Below are 19,739 nucleotides of genomic sequence, written 5' to 3'. Positions count from 1 at the left end.
GCTTGCGTTAAACAATGGAAATTAACACTGTATATTATAATTCTGTTGACTGGTAAAGAAGAATTTTACAAGCCTGTCGAAAGAAATTGTACAAGCCAATTCCGTAGAAATTATTGTATAGCGTGAAGATTGTATGTTTTTCTTGTATATGTTTCGACATTTTACAGATCGTTTTCAAAACTCCATTTCATTACTCTGTAATATTTTCCACTGAACATACACAAAACACATTTAAGGATAACTATATAAAAACCGCGCCCAATAGTCAATAGTGTCCTGGTTTTGATTCCAAAATATGTAGTCATACTTGAATGCAAATGTTTTAGCTCACCTGATACCAGGGTTAGGTGAATAATTGTCATCATTTGTCGTGCGTTAACTTTTACAAACATAAAAAAGAAAATGTGGTATGATTGCCATGCAATGAGACAACTCTCCACAAGAAACCAAAATGACACTGAAATTAACAACTTTAGGTCACCGTACGGCCTTCAACAATTAGCAAAGCCCATAACGCATAGTCAGCTAAGAAAGGCACCAAAATGACAATGTAAAAAAAATGAAACACTTAAACAAAAGACACCGGTACGTCTAAACACCGCTCAGGACGTCCTGAGTGCACGCAGGACATACAAACTGCACTCAGGACATGAAATATATGTTTTAGTGTGTTGTGAAGGTATGCATTCGATAGATAATATAACTCTTCATCTAATAATTTTTGTTTTGATAAAATCATTTTAACATTTTAACATTTAAGGAGTTATCGAAGTTTTCATCGGCCGTTTTTGTGAAATATGTCAGGCATGACCTAGGATTATATATATTGAATACCAATTATCAGGTTTATTTTGCCTAGCCAGTCAAGGTCGTTAAAAACTTCCATTTGTTGTTGTTAATTAGGTCATTTGGTCTTTAATAGTTAGGAGTTATTAGTGATGGTACTAACCGCATACAAGTAAGCTTGGCAAACAAACAAAATAAGATGTCTTTTGAAATATCAAAAAACAATGAAGATATATTGTTTTAGAAAAAACCCGCTAAATAAACATTTTTCTTTTTGTTTGTAATAATTGAAGACAGTCGAGAAATATGAGAAATCTAAATATATAGTTTGGAAATTTTAATTCAATAGACCACTTTCGAGTTCATCCGTCACCGGAAAAAAACTCGTCAATTATACGCGCCTTTATGACGTCATTTACCAGATAGAGGGGATCGCCTGTATCCCTGCACTATTAACGTTCATCAAGCGTCTTAGTGATCGTCATTATGCAGGATAAACTAGAAATAATGCTTGTTATATAGGTACTTAATGACAATTCCGAATGACAGTAGTGCTGATTGTCAATTTTGAGAATTCAATTTGCCGAATAATTCGTACAATATAGAAGTATAGTTTTCCAACCACTTGTTCAATATTGGAATGGAAGTGACGACGCCCCTAAACGCACAAATGACGTTCACTAAAACTAGAGTTTTTGACGGAAATGCATCGAACTCGAAAGTTGTCTATTCATTTAATTTCATTAACTTAATAGAAACAAAACATATCATTATTTAATATTTTATTTGTATGGATTTTCGTACACTATATTTTATTTCAATTTCGTGCGATGAAAATTTTAGTTTTATTCTTGCTTCAAAATTAGGAATTTTTATTATTAGATGTATTAACGACTAACTTCTTTCGATGACAGAAACCAACCCGCGTCAGCATACACTCCAAAATTTATTTTTGATGGGGGAGTGTTATGACGACAAACGCTCGAGAGCTGTAACCGAGGTGTTGAATAATGGACATTCATTTAACTGTCTCACGACTTTGGTACTGATTATGCTACCTGCATCGTTATTACTACGTCAGAAACTCGTAGACTAGTACGCCATCATCGTTGTTAGCGGGCTATCAAGCTAACCAACCTGGGCCTGAAAGTAGCCGTTGTGAAGTACAAAAGAAACATCAAAAGAGTAAACAAACCAAAAATAGCTCAGCATAACCAAGATGGCCGTGCACCAAAATAGCGGCCTTCAACCTGTTGCTGATTACCAAGGATTTGTATAGTAAGTCTTACTATACAAATCCTTGTGATACCAACTGCAGAAAATATCTAAAGCTCACCAATTGCCCGCGGGATGTATATCCAGTCAATGTCGTTAAACACTTCCATCATCATCATGTTAAAGCACGTACAACAAGATCAAAGCCACAAACATGATAAGCAGAAAAAAAGCATTATTATAGTCCATTTGCCAATTCCCGACCCTGTAATTAGATACCTTTTTTTTAGTTGTCTCCATTATGAGGGACATTCATTTTTTTTTTATTACAATGGAGAGCTAGCAGGAACAGCAAATTTACCTGTGCGTAATCTTAGATTTTGAAATCTTTTAATTACATTAATTTGTTGTTTAGATACATACTTACGACATCAGAAATTATTGTTAAAAACTTCCAAGTGCTCCACGAAACCTCTTTCTAAATTATTAACATCTACTTTATCAGCAATCAAAAATGGGCTTCAAAGTTATTGTGAAACTGCCTATTCTAGAGGTGGCGTGAATCAGATGTGGATACTTAAAAATTCCAAAGATCTTTTAGAGTACATACAATCTAACTCTCTTTCATCTTGTAACAGTGTTAAAACATTTGACTTTTCTACTCTTTACACAAGTATTCCATATTCCAAACTAAAAGACGAAAGAGTTGGTATTACTTTGCTTCATAAAAAAGAATGGCCAACGTAGATACAAGTATCTTGTCTTAGGGAGGGATAAATCATACTTTGTAAAGAATCACTCTGATTCAGACAAAAAATTCTCTGAAACCGATATTATCAAGATGCTTGATTTCTTGATTGACAACATATTTGTAACGTTTGGAGGACGTGTTTTTCAACAGACTGTCGGCATCCCAATGGGAACAAACTGTGTCCCTCTACTTGCCGACTTGTTTCTTTATTATTATGAAGCTGACTTCATGCAGGAACTTCTTAGGAAGAAAGATAAGAAGTTAGCAATATCCTTTAACTCTACTTTCCGCTATATAGATGACGTTCTTTCACTAAACAATTCAAAATTTGGTGACTATGTGGAACGCATCTATCCCATCAAATTGGAGATAAAGGATACTACAGATACAGTTAAGTCGGCTTCATATCTTGACTTACATCTAGAAATTGACAATGAGGGTCGGTTGAAAACAAAACTTTACGACAAAAGAGATGATTTCAGCTTTCCAATTGTGAACTTTCCATTTCTAAGTAGCAACATTCCAGCAGCACCTGCATACGGGGTATATATCTCCCAATTGAAACGATATTCCCGTGCTTGCATTTCCTATCATGATTTTCTTGATAGAGGGTTACTGCTCACAAGGAAGCTATTAAACCAAGAGTTCCAAATGGTGAAGTTGAAATCATCCCTTCGTAAATTTTACGGACGCCATCACGAGTTGGTTGACCGTTATGGAATAACCCTTTCATGAATGTGACCTACCGAATTAGACTATTTACCGGATTTGTAATCACATAAGCAACACAACGGGTGCCACATGTGGAGCAGGATCTGCTTACCCTTCCGGAGCACCTGAGATCACCCCTAGTTTTTGGTGGGGTTCGTGTTGTTTATTCTTTAGTTTTCTATGTTGTGTCATGTGTACTATTGGTTTTCTGTTTTTCTTTTTCATTTTTAGCCATGGCGTTGTCAGTTTGTTTTAGATTGATGAGTTTGACTGTCCCTTTGGTATCTTTCGTCCCTCTTGTTGTTTAGATAAATACTTACGACATCAGAAATTATTTTTCATACAAAATTAGTTTAACCGCCGATACATCATTTTCAATCCATCATACTTTGCATTGGCAAAAGCCAAATTGTCCGGTATGGAACCAGTCTCAGATTAACAAAGGGAAGTAATTTGTTTAAAAAGTTTGTAATAACAGAATCAAATCGGACCAAACATTTTGCCTTATTTTGCATTAGAAATGCACAGAAGACTAAGTTGATGATATACATGCATTGGTTTAAGAATGGGATAAACATTACCTTTAACGAGTGACTCACTTTAAATATTGGTTTTATCGTGCAAAAAACCAAAAAAGAAGACAATTTTCATTCCAAATGTAATTAAGATTAATTGTATCGATGTATACCACCAGGACCAGTGCATCTATCCATTTTCAATGATTTTAATCTGAGGAATCTGCTCTAATTTCTGCATGATGACATTTTCAACCTTTCAAGCAACTGTGAAGTGCTGCAATATATTTTTAAGCAGCACATAAACAGTTATTAGAGAGGTACTTTCAGCTGAAACGAGAAAATATATTAGTTTTGAAAAAACACTTTATACACTAAATAAAACATTTCAGTATCTCTTTTTATAAATTTTTTTTAGTGTTATAATATTTTTTTTGAATTTTACATTTGTTAGAGATACATGAAGTACCGGTACCTTATCCCGGCCTCGTGTTTCTTGTTTGTACACCTGATTTCTCTCACAGTCTATTAAAAAATAAACAGGGACTTAATTTAAAGTCAGTCCGGAGATTTTAAAAAAAAATATGTGTTCCAGGGTTCACGTTCCCCTTTTCTTGCCCACTCTTCATGTTCTTTGTATGTACTTCATGTCCAGGTAAATGAAATGTGAGGTGAATATCAACTAAGGTGTGATCAAGTATACAAAATCAAATGACACTCTCTCTAAAAGAACAGATATTATGAAACCATATAACATTTTAGTTCCAGGAAAATATCTTAAGAAGGTGGAAATAAAATTATGTTATGTTTGTTCCAAAGAACTTATTACCATTCAAAGACTTGTTCCAGGGGGAACAAGTATTATGGGAACAACAATCATGTTCACACCACTATGAGAATAAAAAGTTTTCTGGCTTTTGGCTTCAGTTGGAAAAGTTTTAAGATCTGTCATACACTAGATGTGTAAAAGTTAAATGCATTTTGTGTTTCAGAAAGATAATTTCTACAGAGGCGGATTCAGCCATATACATTATTAGATAAAGAACTTGTGTTATGATGAATCTTGAAAAATAAGTGATGAAAACTGCATTAATATGACCTCAATTGGAGATATAACCCAGAGCCCAGAGGTGGATTTAAGGAGGAGCAGGGTGTTATTTCTGAACAATTGGTGGAATATAAAGGGAACACAGACGGATCAACCCATTTTAAAAAGGGGTTCCTAACCCGGGACAAAAAGGGGGGATTATATAGGGAACACAAAATCTTACCGCTTTTGAATCCGCCACTGTGGAATCACTGAAGAATGACTAGAGAGGGCCCCTACTTTATGAAAATTTCTAGATCCAACCGGGTCTGTGATAAATTTAAATCTAAATAAGCTATTGTTATTTATTACATTAAGTAGGTCAACAGCTCATCTAGCTAATAAATATATTGTTGTGCCTTTTTATGTATATGGCTCGTTGTAGATTAACATCTAAGAAATAGTTAAATTCATGTTTATGATTTGTGTCATTATTGTTTCATTATTGTAACAATTATAAAAATCATTGTAATAACGTATTTAAGCACGTGAGATTCATTGCTATAAAAAAAACAGCTTACGCCCGACGTCTTCTGTGGAAGTTTTATGCAATAATCATAAATAGTTTCTGAGGAAGTTTTAAGCAATAACCATTTATTATTTTTGAGACACGGCGGGACATGTGAACCCCCCCCTTCCCACCCTGTTTTATTTTACAAATATCACTAAAATAAAATTTTGAATCAAACCAAAAAGTATACAGATCTTTAGATTAATATAACAAAGAAGTGTGTAAAGTTTTAAGCAATAATCATAAATCGTTTTTGAGATACGTCGCGACATGTAAAAAAACCCTCCCCCTTTTAACAAAATACTCAAAAACTCAAAAAGGAAATTTTGAATCATCACCAAAAAATATACAGATATTAAGATTAATATAACTAAGAAGTGTGTAAAGTTTTAAGCAATAATCAAGAAACGTTTTTGAGATACGGTGCGACATGTGAAAAAAAGCACACCCCTGTTTTAGTTACAAAGTGCCGTAACTCAAAAAGTTTAAATCTTATTTTCACCAAAAAGTATACAGATCATTTGACCATCATAAGAAACAACTATATTAAGTTTCATGAAATTTGGATAAGTCGTTCTTAAGTTACGGTGCGACATGTTTACGCCGGACAGACGGACAGACGGACGAACAGACGGACGGACACCAGACATTTGTATACCATAATACGTCCCGTCAAAATTTTGACTGGCGTATAAAAAAACCTTTTAATGAGGCGTATATCGGTTTATTAAATATATCTTTTTAAACTAAGAAAGTTGGTTTTACTTAATTTAAACAAAACATTAAGGTATCTTACACTTTATCTATTTCATAAATAAAAAGCAATATATGTATATAATTATATATCGTTACAGTTTATGTATAGAGGGGAAATGCATACTTAAACCCCGTGCCTACTTTGGTGTTTGTACACCTGATTTCTCTAATATGACCTCAATTGGAGATATAACCCAGAGCCCAGAGGTAGATTTAAGGGGGTGCAGGGAACTATTTCTGAAAAATTGGTTGAATATAAAGGGAACACAGGCGGATCAAGCCATTTTAAAAAGGGGTTCCTAACCCAGGACAAAAAAGGGGGGATTATATAGGGAACACACAATCTTACCGCTTTTGAATCCGCCACTGTGGAATCACTGAATAATGACTAGAGAGGGCCCCTACTTTATGAAAATTTCTAGATCCGCCAGTGTCTGTGATAAATTTAAATCTAAATAAGCTATTGTTATTTATTACGTTAAGTAGGTCAACAGCTCATCTAGCTAATAAATATATTGTTTTGCCTTTTTATGTATATGGCTCTGATCTGGTTGTAGATTAACATCTAAGAAATAGTTAAATTCATGTTTATGATTTGTGTCATTATTGTTTCATTATTGTAACAACTATAAAAATCATTGTAAAAACGTAATTAATCACGTGAGATTCATTGCTATAAAAAAAACCTTTTAACGAGGCGTATATCGGTTTATTAAATATATCTTTTTAAACTAAGAAAGTTGGTTTTACTTAATTTAAACAAAAAATTAAGGTATCTTACACTTTATCTATTTCATAAATAAAAAGCAATACATATATAAAAATATATCGTTACAGTTTATGTATAGAGGGAAATGCATACTTAAACCCCGTGCCTACTTTGGTGTTTGTACACCTGATTTCTCTAATATGACCTCAATTGGAGATATAACCCAGAGCCCAGAGGTAGATTTAAGGGGGCGCAGGGTTCTATTTCTGAAAAGTGGTTAAATATTAAGGGAACACAGGCGGATCAAACCATTTTTAAAAGGGGTTCCTAACCCAGGACAAAAAAGGGGGGATTATATAGGGAACACAAAATCTTACCGATTTTGAATCCGCCACTGTTGAATCATTGAAAGTTGACTAGAGAGGGCCCCTACTTTATGAAAATTTCTAGATCCGCCAGGGTCTGTGATAAATTTAAATGTAAATAAGCTATTGTTATTTATTACATTAAGTAGGTCAAGAGCTCATCTAGCCAAAAATAACAACTAAATGCATTTAATACCTATCTATTATATCTATTATACTGACAATAAACAAATAATACAAATAAAATCCTATTTGGAATTTTCATACCTTGATAAACTCGTAATATAGTGTAAATCTCAAAATATATAACTTCCATTTTCTACAGACTGTACATGATATCAAATGTCCTTCACATAACATGTGACGTATTTAATCACGTGAGATTCATTGCTAGAAAAGAAAACCCTTTTAACGAGGCGTATATATCGGTTTATTAAATATATCTTTTTAACTAAGAAAGTTGGCTTTATATAATTTAACCAAAAATTAAGGTATTTTACACTTTATCTATTTCATAAATAAAAAGCAATATATATATCAGTTTAAATGAGAAATATATGATTAAAGACCGTGCACTCTTAAGTTATATGTTTGAAGCAAGCGCATAGGTCATCATATATACGTCTTGAAATTTCGAAGTGTCGGCATTTCACGAAAATAAACGCAATTGAGCTAATTTTTGGTGCATGTGGAAGATAATGTAAAAGCCTTTAAAAATGATACCGTAATTCAATGAACAAATAAGTTTTTCATAGAGAAATATATCGCTACAGTTTAAGTATGCAGGGAAATGCATAGTTAAACCCCGTGCCTACTTTGGTGGTCATTTTTACGCACGAAATGCTGACTTTTACGCCAATAATTGATATATATATATATATATATATATATATATAACACTTTCTCAATGAACTGTTGAACAACTTGCAACTTTCACGTTAAGCGAATAACACATCAAAAGTCATCTACACTGAATGTTTTTCTATATTTACTGGGTTATTAGTAGTTCATTTGTCAATCCATGTCATCAATAAGGAATACTTTAAATAAAGCTTATTCGTGCAGAATGTGCAAAATACAATTATTTTATTCTATTTGAATATTACAGCTATGGACTTCAAGACGACTCCACCCGACTCGGATTTCATTACATACTTGTACTATTTGAATTGTACAAAAAGTGAGACATCAACCATAAACCAATCAATCACAACACCATTTGATAGTTATGAAATTACGACATCAGGTATATATTTACATGCATGTGTTTTTTTCAACAGATATACTTTAAAACTGTAAACATGAAAAACGTAATTAACAATAAATTATCTGCAAAATGCAATACAATCACTTTCACCATACTAAAAGGAATTCGAAGCAACCTCTCCCTCAAGTAAGAAAATACAACGAAAAGTTACCAGAAAAAAAACCCTGCACACTCTAATTTCGCTCCTGTAACATTTAAATATGACAATCCATTTTAAGTGCATCGATTATCTATACCATAATTCATTTGTAAATTTTTGTATTGCCTCTTTGTGATATATAAATTGATCATGTTTAAACTTCGTATTTTTTATTAGCGTCCTTCTCAGATTTCTGTTAATATGCGTCGCATTTTTTTCTTTTATGATATGAAACATGAAACATATGAAACTCTGTGCCTACCATAATTAGGCTAAAATCGACTTCAACCCTTACCTTTTTTTCAGATACTTTGTCATCAATTTTCATCATTAGTGAATCTTTCAAAATACCGATTATGGGTGCTGCAATTTTTGGAATGGTTATGGCTATTATTTTGTATGCAGCTGCCTACCGAGTGTGTTGTTCTGGAGGACAACCTTATCATGATTCTTACACAAAGTCAGTAATTCATGTCGTAATTACTTTGCTTACATATATTTTGTACCTGTTCGACACTGTATCTGATGTATTCATGTTCATACATTACATATCAATTGGACAAACTTCAAAGTTTGTGCTGGTCATGGCTTTTACTTTCGCCCCTATTCTTTTCTTAGCATTTGTTTTCTTTGCAAAGCAACACGACAATTGGTTATGTACATACCAAGATTTATCCTGTAAACAGCAATTGGTATTCCAGTTGTTTGGTTTGGTGATAATACTGATTGTCTGTCCATTTGCAGCTTTGTTACCAACATTCATGTAAGTTATTATTTGGGTAATATGCTTGTTTTTGCTGTATACGTTATAATGAGACAACACTCCGTCCAAGTCACAAGTCACAATGTGTAAAAATTTGACCATAACAAACCTAAGTACTACTCTTAAACACGTGGCTTAATATCCCACCGATCAGCAAGGTTAAAAAAGCCCCACAATAAATTATGTTAAACAATTCAAACAAGAAAACTAAAAATTTAATTTATAACGTCATGGTACTCAAATTGCACCGAGTACCACAATGTACTTATTCAACATAAACAGCAGACAAATTCTTAAAAAAATTCTTTGTGACTCAACAATTTGTATTTAGATTATTTGACATTATACACGTCTTACAGAATATGTGAATATATTCAAAAATACAATTAACGTTCACAGTTTACATCAACATATGGAGCTTTCATGGATAATCATAGATAGTTTGGCGGTTGATTGAACCCCATTTTTCTATGACTCAATATGGATTAAAAATCAAATTGGAAACCTATATAATAAGGAGGATACGGCTACACAATTAACACACAATGGACATTTTTGTCTTCAACATAAAAACGTAGGTGAAAAAACTGTCAAAAAGGTGCAATTTGGGTACCGTCATGTTAAAGAAAAACGAGAGACATCTATAAAAACCGCCAACAAACGACAACCATTGAACAACAAACTCCTGACTTAGGACAGGAACCTGAAAATGCAGCGGGTTTATATCTGTTTACATAAAACATTATTCACCCTCATCTGATACAGTACTTTACCATTTCAATACTAAAATGCAAACTATAAAAAATCAATTGAAATGACTTCATTCGACCAAAATACACTTAACCTGAAACAAGGTAACATGCACTTAACGAGAAAGTTTGATTTGTGACACAATATCAATATCGAAATCAAAATGTATGTGCGCATATAAAAAGTAAAATTACAAAAATACTAAACTTAGAAGAAAATCAATTCGGAAAGTCAATAATCACATGGCAAAATCAAATAACAAAACGCATCAAAAACGAATGGCCAAGAACTGTCATATTCCTGACTTGGTACAGGCATTTTCAAATGTAGAAAATAGTGGATTAATCCTGGTTTTATAGCGCTAACCCTCTCACTTTGATGACAGTCTCATACATACACAATACAGGTAGGATGTCACGTATTAATACAAATGTAAGGTCAATATGACTAAACTCGACTTGGATTAAGTGGCGTTAACTTAAACAACGTTATCATTTATATTTACACATCCTAGGTTTTTGGTTAGGTACATTGTATACAGAGGTAAATATTATTTCTTTTTTACAAAATAGATAAATCAGTTGTTCAGTGAATCGTTTTAAATAGTACTTAATTCTTCAAGTATACTTTGTGTTTCAGATATGCCCAGCTACTTGCACGTGGCAAAGAAAATATTAGATGGCAATATCTAACATCTTATTTGACTCTGGTGGAAGCTACACTAGAGTCTGCACCCCAATTAATAGTGCAAATATACCTGGCAATAACAGACACACATTTGGACACTTCTACTACAAGTAAGCAATTACAGTAATTGAAAATGTTATCGGCTAGTTTCTAATAATTATCAAAAGTACCAGGATTATAATTCTAAAAGTTGGTATTAGTAAGAAACAAACGGACAACGCTTTGGATAGAAAAAATAGACCAACATATAATCAAAGTACAAAGTAAAAATTAACAGTTCAAACAACACAACTAAGAAAACTTAAAACTGAATATCACGAACACCAACACAACTCTGATGGTGATTTCAGGTAATTAAGAAGTGTAAGCAGATCCTACCTCACATACGGCTATTAAAGTGATTTTTTACAAACCCAGTAGTCTAATGTATGTCAAAGATTAACAGCAATATCTCAGACTTTCAAATCACATTATACATTGTGTTTGCAATGTTACTACTATGGAACACGAGGTTTAACTACTGTAGACTTTCCATTTTGAATTTTTATCGGATTTCAGTAATTGTTGTGAATTTTCTTTTTTCTAGTACAAACCACTGTACCACTATTTCTTATTAGAGTGTGGGATTTTCATAGTAAGTAGTTCAGATGGGTGCAGTCTTAAGCTGTACAGCACGTTAACTTTGATAACCAGTCATTTGGACTGGTCAAAGTTAACCTGTGACCGGATTTAGACTGCTTTGACCGGTCATTTGGACTGGTCAAAGTTAACCTGTGACAGGATTTAGAACTGCTCTGACCAGTCCTTGGACCAACATCTAGTTAACTTGAAAAGCTCTCCTAGGATTGTTTTAATGTCTGCCAACAAGTTAACTTGGAAACAGGTCCGCTATTGATATAAGTTAATTTCGAAATAGTCATGTCATAAGTTAGCATAAGTTAACTTCGAAAACAGTCCTGCAATAAAGTTAACATAAGTTAACTTTGATTTGACAATTCCGATTGAAACCAGACCTTTTTCCAAGTTAACCTTTGACAGCTCTACGTCGATTTAAGAAAAATGAATATCTTTGTTTCTTGGTATAAACATCGATTAATACTTCCGTTATATAAACAGGATCAAACACATATATTTGAAAATAAAGTACGTATAAAACGTTGCTTGGTAAAGGAGTAGGTTCGGTAAGGACCGATATTGGCCTCAAATTTCAATTTCATCTAACGAAAGATTTTGGACACTTTTTAAACACTTAAATGTCTATTTCAGTTGATTCAATAAGTTTTTGGGAAAGATTTTAACTGATTTAGTCATTAAAACGCTCCGATTCAAGCTTAAATATGAAAAATCCATCAAATATGCCAAAGAACGTCACTTTTCAGATGGTTTGTGTCAAAAATGAAAGTGGCCGCATCCGTGTCATCCTCAACCTTTATATATGGTATGTATTATCACCATATACAACTTACATTTCAATATTATGAATGAACACGAATGCGGCCACTTTCAGTTAAGACGGAAACCGTCTAAAATTTAACTAAAATGCTAAAATTGTGAAGATTTCAGTAAATTGGCGTGACTTAATGATGCTAGTACCCGATATATGTACATTGTATTGTCACAAACAGCCCATATTTATGTAGAAAAAGAAATTCACCTTTTCAGTAAATATTTAAAAGATTACATTTTTTGTAAAACTGCTATATTTTGGGGCCAAAAAGGGTTTTTTACTGAACCTACTCCTTTCTGTTATCTGCCAATCTATAAATTAAAAAACGATCTTGGTTACAGTGATAACGGGCATTGAATATATGTTCCAATACCTATCAGATTTAACCACATCAGCAATGTCTTAGTGACCAAGAAAAACTGATAATTTTCATGATCGATTCATTCTTTTCTTGAAATTATACGCACACGCATTTTTGCAAGTATAGTACTCGTTAAAATATAATGAAATGTGTGGCAATGGTAAATGAACTAATATCAACATGATTAAGATCATGTTAAAATAAACATAGTTCATCTATTGGTTTCAGCGAGTAGTACTCTGTTAAAATCTAGACAAGATGGAAGCACCGTTACATATATAGTTATCATAGTTTTATCATTAATTGATATTTATATCTGCTATTTGATACCATGTTGCTTTGCATAATTATAATAGTTTCAATAGTTACAACAAAATTGTAACGTAGTCGGAGAACTGTGATCAAGCTAATAAAATGCAATAAACAGCACATATCTATGATTTATACAATTTGATTAATCACTCTTTGTTGCAGGTATCATTCGTTACTTGAGCATGACTGCATCTGCCCTTGGACTTGCTTGGTCGCTGAATGCCATCAAACATCAAGTTCGAAAAACAGACAATGAAAAGGAGGATGACTTTAAGGTTAAGATGTTTCACTGGTGTGCACGATTGTTTGAAATTGGGCCACGTATTCTTTTGATAGCACTCGTAACTGCTGAATACAGTATACTTGTTTTAATATTTATAATGTATCGTTTTGCATTTGGATGCATATACGGATGTTGTGAAAGGTGGTCGGTAAAAGAACGCTGTAGATTTTTAGAAGAACCTGATTTAATTTTAGGAATAATTGGCAACATTTTTTGCTTTTCTGTGTCAGAATTTTATAAATGTCACAAGAAAGAACAATGTGGCGGGAAGTTCTTTGCAGTTTATTACATTTTATATTACACAGAAAATAGTATTTTGTTGTATCTTTGGTATAGCGATGATCCTGGTTTACTTTACATAAAGCTAGGAGGAGCATGTTCAAACCACGAACGTTGGGCACCTGGTGTATTTGCCGTGGTGACTCTAGCTTGCGTTCTGCATCTATTATGTTTAAATTTATATTATTGTTCACGTCGCAAACAACATCGCACAATCGCCAAGGGCATGTTGGACGAAACATGCAGTCACAATGCGTCCCTGGATAAAGTTGATCAGTTTTCTTCAGGCACAAATCGCAGACAATTTGATAACTGTGGTTTTGAAGTTGAAAATCAGACAAATAACTATCAGAACAGCCTAGAGGGCAATACCTGTGATTATGGCGTAACATATGAAAATGACTCACATATGCAAAGATACTATGAGTATGATAGTGATCGACATGTAGACCAATATCGAGGAGAAAAGCTAAATACTAGACAGTTATACGAGTCAGAAGGCAACTCAAGATGTAATACTGAATCGTATCAGTCTCAACCAATTCAACAATACAACACGAATCAACAACACTTGCAACATTTGAATGATTGTCCTTCCCAAAGTGATTGGTATGCAAGCAATCGGCAACATTTTATTCCTACATTTCACAACCAAACATTTGGAGGAAATGTAAGATCCACGTATCAAGTATCCATGCAGTCGATGACTCAAGGTTCCGTGTTTATTGGTACACAATATAACAGTCAAGGAGAATGCAGGTTTAGTGGATATTAATATGAATAATAGAGGCACAAAAGTCCTTGCTGGTTAATAATTAACGCATACAAGAAAAGAATTAATATGTAAAAAAATAAAAATATATACACATATTCATTAAAATAAATATCCAATCTTCTGATTTCATTCCTTTGTGATGATTTCCCCGAATTTTTGCATTAAAATAAGAACATAATACAGTCTTCACATAACATTGGTTTAATTATTTGTAACCTTGTATATTCTGCAGTTGATGTTATCATACGATAGAGAATGAAAAATAATGTCTCAGGTAGTTTTTTTAGAGAGGTAAAGCTTGTTAGCTTTAAATGTAAAATAATATACTGAGTTGATAAGCGAAAATTCAAAGTATAATACCTCTTACACCCAGACGTTTGCTAGTAATAATTTATTCTGAAGAACAGATGTATATTGGATTGATTGATTGTTGTTTGCTTTACGCCGCATTAGCAAAAAAAGCGAGAGGTATATTAGAAGATACAATAAGACAACTATTGACCACATAACAAATGACGTAGAGGTTACCAAACTTTGATCACATCATGGGTTTCAAAAGTAAGCAACACACATCAAGTCTTAAAAAAATGCACTATGCGTAACAAATTGAAAACAACACGTTTAATAAGGTATTGCGTTCGAAGCGCTTTTAATGATTTACCTTCATCAGGAACGCTCAAAGCCAAACATTTAAAATCCGAGGATGTATAAGTACCAAAACCGTTGAAAATAAATACATAACATGAATAGCCAAATTCATCTCAAGTTAACTTTGTCTGAGGGAGTTGAAACTTTACTTTCTGAATAATTTTAAAATTTATAAACAGACAATTTTAGTAAAGTTTATAAAATCATGTCAGTAGATAAGTACTGACTAATGATCTGATGATACCCTCGGGGAATGATAGTCCACCAGCAGAGGTATCGAACCAGTGATTTAAAAAATTTAAACCAGCACGTTTATTAACTTCTTGCGTCCAAAGCGATTTTCTGGATTTACCTTCATAAGGATCGCTCAAAGCCAAACATTTGAAATCCGAGGATGTATAAGAACCGAAACAGTTGAAGGGCTACAAAAATACCTAAAATAAATAGCCAAATTCACAAAAGTCAACTTTGCCTGAGGGAGTTAAAACCGTAGTTTCTGACAATTTTGAAAACAGTTTTGTTAGAAGCAACTACGTGTTTTATCTATTGAATTTATTGAGCTTAAAATGTGAGTCAGTTGTATGCATATACATATTGGAAAATGACTTTTTATGTACTCGAAGTAACGTTTGAAAAAACCAACCAATTACTGAGAAAGTAATGAGTATTTGTCAATTGTATTATTATTGATTCACAATAAACATGATATAAAAAGACGATGTGATTTAATATAGATCATAAGTATAGAATTTTTAGACAGAATTTTCTTTTAACTTGCCAAAATTAAGATTTTACTATGCTTTTTTTTTTAAATATAATAAAAAGTATGGGTCACCTTGCTATTTTGAAAGCTATGAGTGGTTGAAAATTGCCTAAATTTGGTTAGATTGTTCATAGAATTTTGAAATGAATTTTGAGAAGATCATTTTTATGATATGTTTTAAGAAAATAAAAATAAAAAAATGGTGTCACCTAATTTGCTTTCTTCCAACAAGATAAATAAAAAAAATCCCTATTAGTTCGGTATCATTTTTTTTTACCTAACGAGTTATCTCCCCTGAACTGGCTCATTTGAAAAAAATGATTTAAAAACAAAACCTTATGGTATTTGTTTAAAGATTGTGTATTATATCTGTCCCCAAATATGCAGATTTGGGTAAATAACTAGACCGATTTTATACTGTAATTGTGCATATCAAATTCGCGGTATACCACGAATCTACCTTAATAGCCAATAAGACAAATCTCCACAAGAGTCCAAATGACATAGAGTTTAAGTACTATAGATTGTATAGCGTATTTACCTGACGATATTGTGATATACGTAATTAGTTGGATCTTAGCATGTGATTGTGATTTGTTTACAACCGGTATCGATAAATAAAACCAGACAATGTCGAAATGTTCAGGAATTAATTACATAAGTATTTTGGTAAGTTTATGCAAGCATACGATTTGTGTTGCGTCTTACACTTTGAGAAGCAAATAATCTTTAACAACTTTATTAAAATATTGTGTAAAAATGTTAATTATGAGCTATGAATTCGAAGGTCAAGTGACTCGAGCATTTTTCTGAGTAAGTTTTAAAAATTTCAAAGAAACATTTCTTACAGTGGGTTAGCTCTCATTAGTTTTCACTTTCCTATATATTAAAAACTTGTGGTTATATACACATGGAAAAAAGTATTGCAACACCTTGATTTTTTAAAATTTTTGAAAAATCAGCCTCTTTTTTGGATGGAATATAATAAAAGAGGGACGAAAGATACCAAAGAGACAGTCAAACTCATAAATCTAAAACAAACTGACAACGCCATGGCTAAAAAAGAAAAAGACAAACAGAAAAACAATAGTACACACGACACAACATAGAAAACTAAAGAATAAACAACACGAACCCCACCAAAAACTAAGGGTGATCTCATGTGCTCCGGAAGGGTAAGCAGATCCTGCTCCACATGTGACACCCGTCGTGTTGCTTATGTGATTACAAATCCGGTAAAAAGTCTAATTCGGTAGGTCATATTCATGAAAGGGAAGGGGATTGTAGTTAAGACGTAAGGAACATATCCGATATCATTTGTGAAACGGTTATTCCATAACGGTCAACCAACTCGTGATGGCGTCCGTAAAATTTACGAAGGGATGATTTCATTTCACCATTTGGAACTCTTGGTTTAATAGCTTCCTTGTGAGCAGCAAACCTCTATCAAGAAAATCATGATAGGAAATGCAAGCACGGGAATATCATATCAATTGGGAGATATAAACCACGTATACAGGTGCTGCTGGAATGTTGCTACTTAGAAATGGAAAGTTCACAATTGGAAAGCTGAAATCATCTCTTTTGTCGTAAAGTTTTGTTTTCAACCGACCCTCATTGTCAATTTCTAGATATAAGTCAAGATATGAAGCCGACTTAACTGTATCTGTAGTATTCTTTATCTCTAGTTCGATTGGATAGATGCGTTCCACATAGTCACCAAAGTTTGAATTGTTTAGTGAAAGAACATCATCTATATAGCGGAAAGTAGAGTTAAAGGATATTGCTAACTTCTTATCTTTCTTCCTAAGAAGTTCCTGCATGAAGTCAGCCTCATAATAATAAAGAAACAAGTCGGCGAGTAGAGGGGCACAGTTTGTTCCCATGGGAATGCCGACAGTCTGTTGAAAAACACGTCCTCCGAACGTAACAAATATGTTGTCAATCAAGAAATCAAGCATCTTGATAATATCAGTTTCAGAGAATTTTTTGTTTGAATCAGAGTGATTCTTTACAAAGTAGGATTTATCCCTCCCTAAGACAAGATACTTGTATCTACGTTGGCCATTCTTTTTTATGAAGCAAAGTAATACCAACTCTTTCAATTTGTCTTTTAGTTTGTTAATAAAATATTTGTATAATATTATTGACACATAGTTTATGATAACATTGGCATTGAAACAAACAAAAAATGTTTGAAAAAAAAATATTTATATAACAAAATTTTAATAACAAAATGAAGTGTTTTTTGTACAAAAAAAATGCATTTGACAACTTTTACAGTAACTGTAGTCGAACCTTACAATGTCAGACATTTCAAAATTAATCTTCAGATGACTGTTCACATCATGGTTGATCGTTATACGCCAAAGAATTAGTACTTTGTGCGCAGCCTCCATTCAAACGGATAACCGCATCTAAACGTCTTCTGATTCCTGCCAACAATCGACTAATTTGTTGCTAAGGTAGCAGCAACCATTTCTGATGAAGAGCATTCTTTATTTCATGATGTGTTTGAACTGGGGTGTCCTTTCGCGCACGTTCCGCCCAATAGTGTTCCATATATGCTCGATATGGTTCAAATACGGGCTACGATCCGTCCAAGGAAGATGAACAGAGTTCCATTGGAACAATGGATCTTCCTCCACGATGCTAGTTTTCAACGTTTTTTTTTTTTTTTTATCTAAAATCTGATTTATTGCACTATTGCTGTTATAATGAATACCATGTCTACAGCATTTGACAGGGCACCCCTGTAGTGTTAGTTTTACTGAACAAACAGGGAGATTGTTCAGTAAATTAATAATAATAATAGAAGGTTAGATTTACATGTAACAATATTATGTAAACAGATTACAACAGAAATTAATTTCCGGAAAAATTACATTCGTGAACCGCTTTGACTCTGTATATATGCTAGTTGACCTGGTCATGACCTATTGATCAAGGATCACACGATGGAGGCAAATTAACATTCGAAGCAGTTTGTTATATATATTAATTATGTAGGTGTACATACTTGGTTGCGAATTGAAGTACATTATATAAGTTTATTTATGAATATGTGGTATATTACATGAAGGATGCTTCAAGAATAGTAGGGATTAAATCTTTTATCACTGTCGCTGATCATGATCATGACGAAGTCCACAGCACGTGGTTTTAAGATTAAATAATATTGAGACACATATATTGCTGCATAAATATAGCATATAACATATATGCAAGAATAATAATTATATGTACAAGCTTACTTCTTTCAAAATTTTACCATGTTTACCACCTGAAAGTGTCGAAATATTTAAGTAGTTCAAAAAATCTTTTTTGAACAGGGCATACACATCAAAATTTGTAGTTTTATAATTTGAACTGTGGGTGCACTTGTGGATAGAAAATGTGATGAGTGTCACCAACAGATTTATATCATAATAATTAATATCACTGATTTTATATCCTATAATGAGATTTCTGTAGTTTAGGATATGATGACCTATTTTAACTTTATTTAATAGTATTTTGATCTTTTCCCAAAAAGTTTTAAAGTAATGACATTCTAGAAAAAAAAAATGTTTATAATCTTCTGTTACATTACATAAGTCACATTTACTGTCTTCTTTTATCTTCCATTGAAAAAGCAGTTGTTTACAAGGAAGGATATGATGCAGCAATTTCCATTTAAATATTTTTAATCTGTTATCTTTTAAATAAGTAAATACAAAGTTTAGCATTGATTTAATTGGGATTAAAGAATCTAAATTTAGGACACGTTTCCATTTAAAGAAACTTGAAGGCGTGTCTTCATTTCCACTATTAATGTGTGTGTATATCTGTTTTGTTTCCATTACTTGTAAACTTATTA

General features: G+C 32.9%; 2 long non-coding RNA genes across 3 annotated transcripts in view; one reads left to right on the top strand and one right to left on the bottom strand.

Moving 5' to 3' along the window:
• LOC143081894 (uncharacterized) overlaps window positions 1-14,589 on the top strand; it is a 203,725-nt gene extending 189,136 nt beyond the window's left edge. For both annotated transcript variants that reach the window (XR_012980138.1, XR_012980139.1), the window contains exons 2-5: window positions 8,515-8,652; window positions 9,119-9,575; window positions 10,965-11,122; window positions 13,295-14,589. This is a non-coding gene — a long non-coding RNA (uncharacterized LOC143081894). The remainder of the gene's footprint in view (window positions 1-8,514; window positions 8,653-9,118; window positions 9,576-10,964; window positions 11,123-13,294) is intronic.
• Window positions 4,108-8,189, bottom strand: LOC143081892 (uncharacterized). The gene is made up of 2 exons (XR_012980137.1): window positions 7,674-8,189; window positions 4,108-4,308 (listed from the first exon to the last, which is right to left on the bottom strand). It is a non-coding gene; the product is annotated as an uncharacterized LOC143081892 (long non-coding RNA).
• Window positions 14,590-19,739: the final 5,150 nt, after the last annotated feature.

Source organism: Mytilus galloprovincialis, chromosome 7, assembly GCF_965363235.1.
Source record: "Mytilus galloprovincialis chromosome 7, xbMytGall1.hap1.1, whole genome shotgun sequence".
Classification (NCBI taxonomy): Eukaryota; Metazoa; Mollusca; class Bivalvia; order Mytilida; family Mytilidae; genus Mytilus; species Mytilus galloprovincialis.
The sequence above is the reverse complement of the archived record's forward strand: the minus strand, read 5'-3'. Positions and strand labels throughout refer to the sequence as shown.